This window comes from Macaca nemestrina, chromosome 17 (genome assembly GCF_043159975.1).
Source record: "Macaca nemestrina isolate mMacNem1 chromosome 17, mMacNem.hap1, whole genome shotgun sequence".
NCBI classification, from domain to species: Eukaryota; Metazoa; Chordata; class Mammalia; order Primates; family Cercopithecidae; genus Macaca; species Macaca nemestrina.
The window spans coordinates 89,986,149-89,998,558 of record NC_092141.1 but is presented as its reverse complement, the minus strand read 5'-3'; the positions used below and the strand labels follow the sequence as shown (position 1 = coordinate 89,998,558).

Below are 12,410 nucleotides of genomic sequence, written 5' to 3'. Positions count from 1 at the left end.
ACACCTGGCCAATTTTCCAAACTTTTACACTCTTTCTCTTTTAAATATAAGTTCCAACTTTAAGTCATTCCTTTGCTCCCACATCTGAGTAGTTTGTTAGAAGCAGCCATGTCACTTTTTGAACATTTTGCTGCTTAGGGATTTCTTCCACCAGATACCCCAAATCATCACTCTCAGGTTTAAATGTACATGGATCCCAAGGCATGAACAGAATACAGCCATGCTCTCTGCCAAAACCTTAGCGAAGAACACACGACCTTTGTTCCAGTTTCCAATCAGTTCCTCATTTCCAGCTGAGACCTCATCAACCTGGCCTCTACTGTCCATGACACTGTGAACATTTTGCCCACAATCATTTAACCCGTCTCTAAGAAGCTCCAAGCTTTACCTCATCTTCCTGTCGTCTTCCGAGCCCTCCACACTCTTCCAACCTCTGCACATTACCCAGGTCCAAAGCTGCTTCCACATTTTCAGGTATCTATAGCAATGCTTTACCCCTTGGTACCAATTTTCTGCATTAGACCATTCTTGCAATTGCTATAAAGAAATAGCCGAGCAGCTAGGCGCGGTGGCTCAGCCTGTAATCCCAGCACTTTGGGAGGCCAAGGCGGGCAGTTCACAGGTCAGGAGATTGAGACCATCCTGGCTAACACAGTGAAACCCCGTCTCTACTAAAAATACAAAAAATTAGCTGGGCGTGGTGGCGGGTACCAGTAGTCCCAGCTACTCTGGAGGCTGAGGCAGGAGAATGGTGTGAACCAGGGAGGCGGAGCTTGCAGTGAGCCAAGATGGCACCACTGCACTAAAGTCTGGGCGACAGAGCAAGACTCCGTCTCAAAAAAAAAAAAAAAAAAAAGAAATATCTGAGACTGGATAATTTATAAGAAAATAAGTTTAACTGGCTCATGGTTCTGCAGCTGCACAGAAAGCATCAAGCATCGGCTTCTGAGGAGGCCTCAGGAAGCTTCCAATCACGGTGGAAGGCAGAGGAGGGGCAGGCGGGGAGCAGGGAAGAGGTGCCACACACTTTGAAATGACCAGATCTCGTGTAAACTCAGAGCAAGAGTTCACTTATCACCAAGGGAATGGCCCAAGCCATTCATAAGAGACCCGTTCTCATGATCCAGACACCTCCAACCAGGCCCCGCCTCCAACACTGGGGATTACAATTTAACATGGGACTTGGGCGGGGAAAAATATCCAAACTGTATCACTTTTCCTTTGGAAACTGGTCATTTTTTCATGATTTTTTTATAGGTCACATAATTTGGGATTATGAATTGGGCTTTTAAAAAAAATTTTGAGACCAGGTCTGGTTCTGTTGCCCAGGCTGGAGTGGCAGTGGTGCAATCTCAGATCACTGCAACCTCTGCATCCCAGGCTCAAGCCAACCTTCCACCTCGGCCTCCCTAGTAGCTGGGAATACAGGCACGTGCCACCACACCCAGCTTATTTTTGTATGTTTTGGTAGAAACTGATTTTTGTCAGGTTGCCCAGGCTGGTCTCGAACTCCTGGGCTCAAGCGATCTGCCTGCCTCAGCCTCTCAAGGTGCTGGGATCACAGGTGTGAGCACCATGCCCGGCCATGAATTGGACATTTTGACTGTCATGCTGGGTAGACTCTGTGACAGTGCCCTGGAGAATGCTAATTTTTTTTGTTAGTGCCCATCAACCTGGTTAGTTCCGACCACAAAGTTCTGCTGCCTCTGCTCCAGTCCAAGTTCCACTTTCAAAGCCAATTCATGCTGCTTCTCTGAGTGCACCCCCACACAGGTGCAACTCGGGTGGGGGAGCCGGGGCTGCTGCTGGTTCCCCCTCAGAGTCCCGAGGCTTCTTTCTCCCACTCTCTCCCTTCTGGGATTCCCCCCACCACACACTTTCTGGACCTCAGCGGCCCCCGTTCACCATTTCTCTTGCCAAAAGGACCAGGTTTCTACGGGAGTTTTGGCTTTCTGTGTTGCTGTGCAGTTCCATAACTGAGGCCCATCCTGGGGCAAAGCTACCAGAGAAAAGAGAAAATAAAACCAGGACGCGGCTTCCCCACAGGGGCCACGTCCACAGCTTCGGTCTAGTGGTTTACTTTGCAGAGTCCTCAGTGGCGGGGAGAGGGGAGGGCAGGGGGAAGGGGGGCTTTTTTTCCTGGACTTGACTTGTTAGTTGTAATAGTGAAAGAGACGGGCTGGCCGGCGGGGCGAGGTGGCTCATGCCTGTAATCCCAGCACTTTGGGAGGCTGAGGCAGGAGGATCACCTGAGGTCAGCAGTTTGAGAGCAGCCTGACCAACATGGTGAAACCCTGCCTCAACTAAAAATACGAAAATTAGCCAGGTGTGATGGTGGGCGCCTGTAATCTCAGCTACTCGGGAGGCTGAGGCAGGAGAATCGCTTGAACCCAGGAGTTTGAGACCAGCCTGGGTGACATAGCAAGACCCCCGTCTCGGCTGAAAACACAAACACTAGCCGGGCGTGGTGGCGCATCCCTGCAATCCCAGCTGCTTGGAAGGCTGAGGCGGGAGAATGGTTTGAACCCAGGAGGCGGAGGTTACAGTGAGCCGAGATTGCACCATTGCACTCCAGCCTGGGTGACAGAGTGAGGCTCCGTCTCAAAAAAGAGAGGGCAGAACAAGCAACAGAGACACATACCGAAGATACTCCCATGATGGCTTCATCCACGGGAGATGACTGAAGGGCTGGCGTCGCAGCCATGTGAGACATTCCACGGCAGGTCAGACGAACAGCCCTAGAGCCTGTCTGGGGGACAGCAGGCATCTCCTGTGGGACGTCATCTTCGAGATAAGGAAAGGTGCTGCTCCTCTGTATAAATGGAGGTTTTTCTCGTGAGTGTCCTTAAATCTACCACTAAACTCAGGTTAAATGCTCTTAGTCTGGAATTAACGTAGGGAAACTGGGATGGATATGTTTTCACATTTATGAAAAAAATGTTTCTCAAGTAAATGGAACAAGCAGGAATACAGGTGGGAATGCCGCAGTACTAGGCTACACTGCGCTTCAGAACAGTTTTTCTTGAATTGAGACAGGGTCTTGCTCTGTCTCCCAGGCTGGAGTGCAGTGGCATGATCACGGTTCACTACAGCCTCCATTTCCTGGACTCAAGTGATCCTCCCACCTCAGCCTCCCAAGTAGCTGGGACTATAGGCACGCACCACCATGCCCGTCTTTTTTTTTTTTTTTTGTAGAAGTGGGGTCTCACTACATTGCCCAGGCTGGTCTTGAATTCTTGGGCTCAAACAATCCTCCCGCTTTGGCCTCCTAAAGTGCTGGGATTACAAGTGTAAGCCACTGTGCCCAGCGGAACAAACTGCTTTTAAATGTGAGTTTTAAATACATCAGAAGGACCAATATACAGAGGAAGACTCCAGCCACTCTCCATCTGACATCACCAGGGAATGACGCACTCTGCATAGGCAATTCTCTAGGTATCTGAAGTTTGCCTGTTCAATCAGCAAACACTTTTAAAATGTTGATAATTCATTTCTTCAACCCAATTTTGGGAGGTGCCTACTCTATACGCAAACCAGTGCTCAGGAAGCTGAGCTAACACAGTGAATAAGCCAGACCCATGGTTACGCTTTCCCCATTGCATTTTCTGATTTCTTTTTTCTTTTCTTTTCTTTTTTTTTTTTTGAGACAGAGTCTCGCTCTGTCAACAGGCTGGAGTGCAGCGGCGATCTCGGCTCACTGCAACCTCCACCTCCCGGGTTTGAGCAATTCTCCTGCCTCAGCCTCCTGAGTAGCTGGGACTACAGGTGTGCACCACCACCAGCTAATTTTTGTATTTTTAGTAGAGACGGGGTTTCACCATGTTGGCCAGGCTGGTCTCGAACTTCTGACTTCAAGTGATCCACCCGACTCGGCCTCCCAAAGTGCTAGGATTATAGGCATGAGCCACCGTGCCCTGCCAGCACTTTGCTAATTTATTAAGCAGAAGATTCTGAATATAATTTGAACTTTTACTGCTGACTCAGGGGCAGCATCGTAAATATAAGTTAGTGAGGAGGTTGTTACATCCAATCAGGTAGACACTTCCATTAATGAAGTCTAAGATCACATTGATGGAGTTAGCAGCTGGATCCCACAGTTAACTTGCAGAGTGTCTGCCAGCAGGCAAGGTTTCCTATTTTCCAAATGCATCACTGCCCAATATAGTTTTCTTTGAAGCCAAGAACTGACCTTTATGGGCTTTTTACTGTATTTTGTTGGCGTGTCATCTGGTTGACTTTGGGTGCAACTCTTGCCATCATTTTGAGTGTTGGTTCTGTCCTTAATTCACTCTGTTGACTTCCCTCCCAGCACTGAGTTATATCATGAGAGGTCTACATGCCCTCCAGGCTGAGGCTGAGCCGTCAGTTCTCTTTGGGAGCAACTGTTCACCTGACGGCAAGACCACCTACAATCACACCAGCATCAAACTCATGTTTCATGATTGAATCTACAAGAATATCATAAAGACTGACAAGTACACACCAGAAGTCAGAGTAGTTCTGACCTTACGCTGACCTGCTAGCCCTGGACTGCTAACCCTGGCCCTGCCCTGCCCTGCGCGAGAAAGAAAAGGAGACGAGAAAAAGAAAGGAGGAGAGGGAAGAAAGCGAAAGAAAAAGAAATGGGTTGGGCCGGGCGCGGTGGCTCAAGCCTGTAATCCCAGCACTTTGGGAGGCCGAGACGGGCGGATCACGAGGTCAGGAGATCGAGACCATCCTGGCTAACACCGTGAAACCCCGTCTCTACTAAAAAATACAAAAAAAAAAAAACTAGCCGGGCGAGGTGGCGGGCGCCTGTAGTCCCAGCTACTCAGGAGGCTGAGGCAGGAGAATGGCGTAAACCTGGGAGGCGGAGCTTGCAGTGAGCTGAGATCCGGCCACTGCACTCCAGAGCCCGGGCGACAGAGCGAGACTCCGTCTCAAAAAAAAAAAAAAAAAAAAAGAAATGGGTTAAATTTTTCATGAAATACTCTTTGCATGGACTTTTTCTTCCTGTTTTTAGTATTTTTGGGCTGGGAGTGGAATAGAAAAATGTGAAGTAAAGATACCCACTTCTAGTCAACATTGTACTGAGGCTTTAACCTGGCAGTCAGGGAAGGAAATGAAAGGCATCCAGGTTGGAAATTAAGAGGTGAAACTATCTCTCTTTGCAGGTGACCTTATCTTGTATATAAAAAATCCTAAGGATTTCACTAAAAAAACAAAAACAAAAACAAAACAAAACAAAAACTAATAAATAAGTTCAGCAACATTGCAGGAGACAAGCTCAATATACAAAATCAGCTGTATTTCTGTATATTTACAATGAATAATCTGAAATTGAAATTAGAAAATTTCATTTACAATAGCACCAAAAATAAAACAGTAATAAGCCGAACAAAAGAAGTACAAAATTTATACTCTGAAAACTACAAAACTTGCTTGAAAGAAAGTAGAGAAGACCAAAATAAATGGAAAGGCACCCTCAATCCGCGGACCTGGACTTCATGTAGTGGAGATGGCAGCACTCTCAAAATGCATCCACAGATTCAACGCAACTCCTATCAAAATCTCACTTGGCTCCTCTGCAGACACTGAAAAGCTTATCCTAAAAATTCACATGGAAATTTGAGGGACCCAGAATAGCCAAAACAATCTTGAAAAAGAAGAACAAAGTTGGAGAACTCACACTTCCCAATTTCAAAGCTTACTACAAGGCTGCCATGAGGAGGTAAGAATAGACACACGGGGCCATGGGACAGAACTGAGGGCTGGAAAGAAGCTCCCAGCCACAGGCAGCAGGTGTCCACACGGTGCCAAAACAATTACACAGGGAGACAGCTGTCTTTTTAACAAATGACGCAGGGACAGAGAAATACCCACGTACAAAAGAAAGAAGTCAGGCCGGGCGTGGTGGCTCACGGCGTGGTGGTTCACGTAATCCCAGCACTTTGGGAGGCTGAGCCGGGCAGATCACCTGAGGTCAGGAGTTCAAGATCAGCCTGGCCAACAGAATGAAACCCTGTCTCTACTAAAAATTAGCTAGGCGTGGTGGTGCGTGCCTATAGTCCCAGCTACTTGTGAGGCTGAGGCAGGAGAATCGCTTGAACCCGGGAGGCAGAGGTTGCAGTGAGCCGAGATCACGCCACTGCACTTCAGTCTGGGCCACAGAGCAAGACTCTGTCCCCCACCCACCCATTAAAAAAAAGAGAGAATTAAAATTTTACCAGCCTGGACAACCACAGTGATACCCTGTCTCTACAAAAATAAAAATACACGGTGGCTCACACCTGTGATCCCAGAACTTTGGGAAGCCAAGGCGGGCAAATCACCTGAGGTCAGAAGTTTCAGACCAGCCTAGCCAACATGGCAAAACCGTCTCTACAAAAAATACAAAAATTAGCCAGGCGTGGTGGTGCGTGCCTGTATTCCCAGCTACTAGGGAGGCTGAGGCAAAAGAATTACTTGAACCCAGGAGGCGGAGGTTGCAGTTAGCCAAGATTGTGCCACTGCACTCCAGCCTGAGCGACGAGAAAAACTCCGTGTCAAGAAAAATACATAAATAAAAAATAAAAAAACAAAACAAAAAAAATTAGCCCAGTTGGATGGTGTGCATCTGTGGTCCCAGCTACTCAGGAGGTTGAGGTGCGAGGATCACCTGAGTCCAGGGAAGTCAAGGCTGCAGTGAGCTGTCACACCATTGCACTCCAGCCTGGGTGACAGAGCGAGACCCTGTCTCAAAAGCATATTTATATAAATATAAATAAACTATAAAACTGTTAAGAAGGAATCATAGACACAAATCTTCATGATCTTGGATTAGGCAGGGGTTCCTTAGCTAGGACACCAAAAGCACAAGGAATAACAACAAAAATAAACTGGATTTCATCAAAATTAAAAACTTTTGTGCTTCAAGGGACACCATCAAAAAAGTAAAAAAGACAACCCAAAGAATGGATGAAAATATTTGCAAATCATCTATCTAATAAGGGTCTAGTATCCAGAATAAAGTATTACAATTCAATAAAAAGACAACTAACCCAATTAAAAATAGGCAAATGATCTGAACTGACATTTCTCTAAGATATACAAATGGCCAGTAAAACCCACGAAAAAATGCTCAATTAGATATCAGAGAAACGCAGGTCAAAGTCACAATGACGTACCACCTCATGCCTGCTACAGTGGCTGTAATCAAAAAGAAAATAAGAGTTGGTGAGGCTGTGGAGAGACCAGAACCATCACACACTGCTGGCGGGAGTGAAGCGGCACGGCCACTGTGGAAAAGAGTGTGGTCGTTCGTCATACGGATGAACATCCAGTTACAACATGACCCAGCAATTCCACTCCCAGGTGCAGACCCAAAAGCAGACCCTGTCCACACAGAAACCTGTAAAGGAATGTTTTTGTTTAAAAAATTTATTTTGTTTTATTTATTTATATCAGACGGAGTCTCACTCTGTTCCCAGGCTGGAGGGCAGTGTGCGATCTCGGCTCACTGCAACCTCTGCCTCATGGGTTCAAGCAATTCTCCTGCCTCAGCCTCCACAGAGCTGGGACTACAGGTGCGCGCCATGACGCCTGGCTGATTTTTGTTTGCTTGTTTTTTTTTGAGACAGAGTCTTGCTCTGTCACCCAGACTGGAGTGCAATGGCATGATCTTGGCTCACTGCAACCTCTGCCTCCCAGGTTCAAGCAATTCTCCTGCCTCAGCCTCCGGAGTAGCTGGGATTACAGGCATGCGCCACCACGCCTGGCTAATTTTGTATTTTTAGTAGAAACAGTGTTTCTCCATGCTGGTCAGGCTGGTCTCGAACTCCTGATCTCAGGTAATCCACCCGCCTCGGCCTCCCAAAGTGCTAGATTACAGGCGCGAGCCACCTCAGCCGGCATTGTTTTTTTTTTTTTTTTTTTTTTTTTTTTTGTCTTGTTTTTAAAGACAGAGTTGTGTTCTGTCGCTCAGGGTGGAATCCAGTGGCACGATGAGGTCTCTGCAGCCTCAAACTCCTGAGCTCAAGTGATCCTCCTGCCTCAGCCTCCTGAGTAGCTGCGATTATAGGCGCCCGCCACCACGCCTGGCTCAATAAAAGACACACGCACACACACCCAAAAAAACCCCAAAAAACAAAAACAAAACAACCCCCTCCCCCCCTACAAAGTACTGGTCCATACGATAGCACAGGTGAGCCTGGAAAGGCTATTAGGTGAAAGTCACAACAGATGCCAAGGTACAGATTGCACCTACAGTGCAGGACACGGGGCTTTACGGACAGTGCGGGGCTGCTGAGGGCGAGCCGGGGACCGGATGGGGACCAGGAGGGTGACCGCTGAACGGTACAGGGTTTCTTTCGAAGAGATGAAAATGTTCTGGCCGGGCGCGGTGGCTCAAGCCTGTAATCCCAGCACTTTGGGAGGCCGAGGCGGGCGGATCACAAGGTCAGGAGATCGAGACCACAGTGAAACCCCGTCTCTACTAAAAATACAAAAAATTAGCCGGGCGCGGTGGCGGGCGCCTGTAGTCCCAGCTACTCAGGAGGCTGAGGCAGGAGAATGGCGGGAACCCGGGAGGCGGAGCTTGCAGTGAGCCGAGATCGCGCCACTGCACTCCAGCCTGGGCAACAGCGTGAGACTCCGTCTCAAAAAAAAAAAAAAAAAAAAAAAGAAAATGTTCTGAAATTGGCTGTGGTGATGGCGGCGGGTTTGTCAATACCACGCAGGACCCCTGAGGTGTACTCTTAAAATGGGTGAGTTGCGTGGCAGGCGAGTAGTATCTCGACAGAACTGTTGCCACAGAAGAAAAACCAAAACCCAAACCCACCTCCAACCGCGGGGCCGCTGCGGGAAAGGGCAGCTCAGCGCGCGCTCCACGCCCCTTTCTCCCGGGGCTGCTCCCACAGCCCCTGCCGCCCGTGCGCTTCCCTCGCGGGATCATCGTCCCCACGCACCGGGTGCTCACTCCTGGGTCCACCCGGGGCTCGCCCACGGGCCCTCTGCAGGCAGCCAGGGGCTGTCCCGGGTCGCTCTGGAGCGCTGGGGCTAGGGGTGCGGATTCCCAGGGAACGCGCCGGGTGGTCCCTGGCGATCCCCGGGAAGGCGGCCCCGCGTCCCGCGCAGCCGGGTCCAGCTGCAGCCAGGGAGGGCGGGGGGAGGGCGTGGAGGGGCGGAGGCGGCCGAGGTCCCGGCTCCTCGCAGCCTACGGAGCCCGCGGCGTTGCCATGACGACGCCCGTGAGCCGCCCGACGCTTCCCGCGCCGCTGCCCCGGGAAGGGCTGGGCTGGGCTGGGCGGGGTCCCGGGGCGCCCCTCCTTCCAGAAGCGTCCTTACCCGAGGTTGGGTGGGCGAGACCCACCCCCGGGTAGGGAGCGGAGGCCAGGCAGGGATATCTCGGGTCCCACGGTCCCTCCCGCAGGTCCAAGGGCAGCGCCGCTGAAATAACGGGAACGCCCACCTCCTCCCCCAAGAACCCCCGCAGAGCGCCTGAGGCCTCCGGAGGCGGGTGTCTGAGAAAGGCGCAGCTCAGGGTCACCGGAGAGAGAAAACTCCGCTCACAGCCCCGTGGCAATGTCCCTAGCAACTCCGCTCACAGCCAGCGAAAAGCAGCCAGACGTGCATCAACCAATAGCAAGGGTGGCACCGGGATTATTCCCCAGCAGGGAAAAGGGACAAGCATTTGGCACTTGACAGCTTCATGAGGACAAAGACTTTGTGCAGAGAGAAAGGCGCCAGAAAGGTGACCCATGGTCGGCTTCTGTTTATGTGACATTCCCGGAAAAACACTATGGGTTGGAAGATAGATCAGTGGTCACCAGGGGCTGGTGGGGTTGGGGGGAAGGGGCAACCCTAAAGGGCTGGCGGGAGTTTCGGGGGTGATGGAAGGTTATCGTGGTGGTTACACGAGCCCACATTGTGCTGAAATTACAGCACTGTAGGTAAAATCGATCTTCTGTTTTCCTGTTTTTTTTTTTTGTTTTTTGACATGGAGTTCATTGTTGCCCAGGCTGGAGTGCAGTGGCGAGATCTCGGCTCACTGCAACCTCCGCTTCCCGGGCTCAAGCGATTCTCCTGCCTCAGCTTCCTGAGTAGCTGGGATCACAGGCGCCCGCCACCACACCTGGCTAATTCTGTACTTTACTATTAGTAGAGACGCGGTTTCTCCGTGCTGCTCAGGCTGGCTTTGAACTCCCGACCTCAGGTGATTTGCCCGCCTCGGCCTCCCGAAGTGCTGGGATTACAGGCGTGAGCCACCTCACCCAGTCGTCCTGTATGATCATTTTTTTAAAGCTATTAGCCTGGGCAACATAGTGAGACCCCATCTCTACAAAAAGTAACAAAAATTAGCTGGATTTGGTGGCACATACCTGCAGTCCCAGCTACTCGGGAGGCTGAGGTGGGAGGATTGCTTGAGCCCCAGAGTTCCAGGCTGCAGTGAGTCATAATCACACCACTGCACTCCAGCCTGGGCAACAGTGAGACCCTGTCTTAACACACACACACACACACACACACACACACACCCACACCCACCCAAACTATCAGTGCTGCTCTCAACATCTGTCTGCTGGCGGCCCGGAGGGGCTGCTAGATGCTGTTGAGTTGGATGGACCCTGTCCCCGCAGCCCAGCAAGCACTGGGGCCGCACTGTTCTCTCCAGGATTATGTAAAACGGGTCATGGTTTCACTTGGGGTTTCTTTAATCACCATGGTCGTTCTGTTCAGTGTGGTTACTGTTCCTTCCACACTTTCTGCTATGGTTTGAATGTTTGTCCCCTCCAAAACCTGTTGACGTTTCATTGCCTTTGTAACAGTATCAAGTGGGATCTTTAGAGGGTGGTTAGGCCATGAAGGCTGCATCCTAACAGCTGGGATTGGTTCTAAAAGGGTGCGGTGGCTCCCCTCCTGCCTTCCACCGTGTGACGGTGTAGCTGGACGGACGGCCCTCCCAGATGCCGGCACCTTTCCGGTACTGTGAGCCAGCTGACCGTTTGTCATAAATTACCCAGTCTCAAGCATTCTGTGATAGCAGCATAAAATGGACAAGGCGTTTCTAAAGTTGAGTCCCTGAGAGAGCAAATGTCAATATGTGCAGACAGTTTACAGGCTGGGGACAGAAGTGGACTCAGAGCTGGAAGAGACCCCCAAGGGCCACCCTCAAGACCTCATTTGTGAAGAAACCAGGATCCAAAGGATTCTGCAACCACGCCAGCCAACATTTGGGATTCGAGTTTGGAGCAAACCATCCTCCCCTCCCCCGAGTACTTGCTCTGCGCAGGAGCTGGCTGAGCGCGGGCACGCAGAGGTCAGGGGCCCCATCCCGTCCAGGCCGGCCCCTCCATTCTGTCCCACACTTTTTTTTTGAAAAAGTCTCGCTCTGTCGCCAGGCTGGAGTGCAGTGGCACGATCTCGGCTCACTGTAACCTCCGCCTCCCAGGTTCAAGCGATTCTCCTGCCTCAGCCTCCTGAGTAGCTGGGACTACAGGCGCACGCCACCACGCCCAGTTAATTTTTGTATTTTTAGTAGAGACGGGGTTTTACCAAGTTGGCCAGGAGGGTCTCAATCTCTTGACCTCATGATTCGCCCACCTCGTCCTCCCAAAATGCTGGGATTACAGGCGTGAGCCACCGCGCCTGGCCCGTCCCACATATTTCTAACTGCCACACTGCCTGCACCACAGCCAAGTGTGCCTTCCAAAGTGTCTGCAGCCTCTGAAAACGAAGGCACCATTTCCACATTATGCCCCATTCCCTCCCTGAGAAGTCCTCTGTGGCTGGCGGGCTCCAACACCCCTCAAAGCTGCTGGTTATGGCTCCTCTACGCCCCTTCCCCACTCTCTGAGCCACCCTTTGTGTGACACCCCCACCCTTTGTGTCCCTGCTCTCTGCAGCCTCTCCTCCTCCAAGTCCTCCCCCCGGTCCCCAGGCATCCCTGGCAGGACACCAGCTCCGCCCTGAGGTTCCACACCTAATTTTGACTTGTGATTGTCATGGTCCTGTGTCCCCAACCTAGATTAGGAGATCAGGTTGGTCAGGCTCCGGCCAGCACTGGGCTCTGCACTGACAGAACTAGGAGCCGGCCAGCCAGGCCACACCAATGCCAGAGCTGGGAATCAGCTCAACGTCACCCTGGGTTGTCCAGACAGACCCTTGCAAGGTTCAGGAACGAACACGGGTACGCAGAACACGCTGATCATTACTCAGGCTCTCACTTCTTGGATAGTAGGAGGGAACATGGACCCCACCCTGCCCCCAACTGTGCTGCAGCAGGGACAGACGGTTACTGGTGTTCCCTGGATGGCCTCCTGGGCTCTGACCAGGAACTTGGCACAAGGGGGTGGACAGCTGCTCCAGTCAGGGCTGAGAGCAGAGTCCTGCCACAAAATGCTGTCAGAACACCTGGCCTCTGGTGGAGGCCCCTGGGCTCTAAAGGAGGCAGA

General features: G+C 51.1%; 1 long non-coding RNA gene across 1 annotated transcript; it reads right to left on the bottom strand.

Moving 5' to 3' along the window:
• Nucleotides 1–238: 238 nt before the first annotated feature.
• Nucleotides 239–3,610, bottom strand: LOC139359261 (uncharacterized). Its single transcript, XR_011615225.1, has 2 exons — nucleotides 2,642–3,610; nucleotides 239–1,999 (listed from the first exon to the last, which is right to left on the bottom strand). It is a non-coding gene; the product is annotated as an uncharacterized lncRNA (long non-coding RNA).
• Between the last annotated feature and the right edge of the window lie 8,800 nt (nucleotides 3,611–12,410).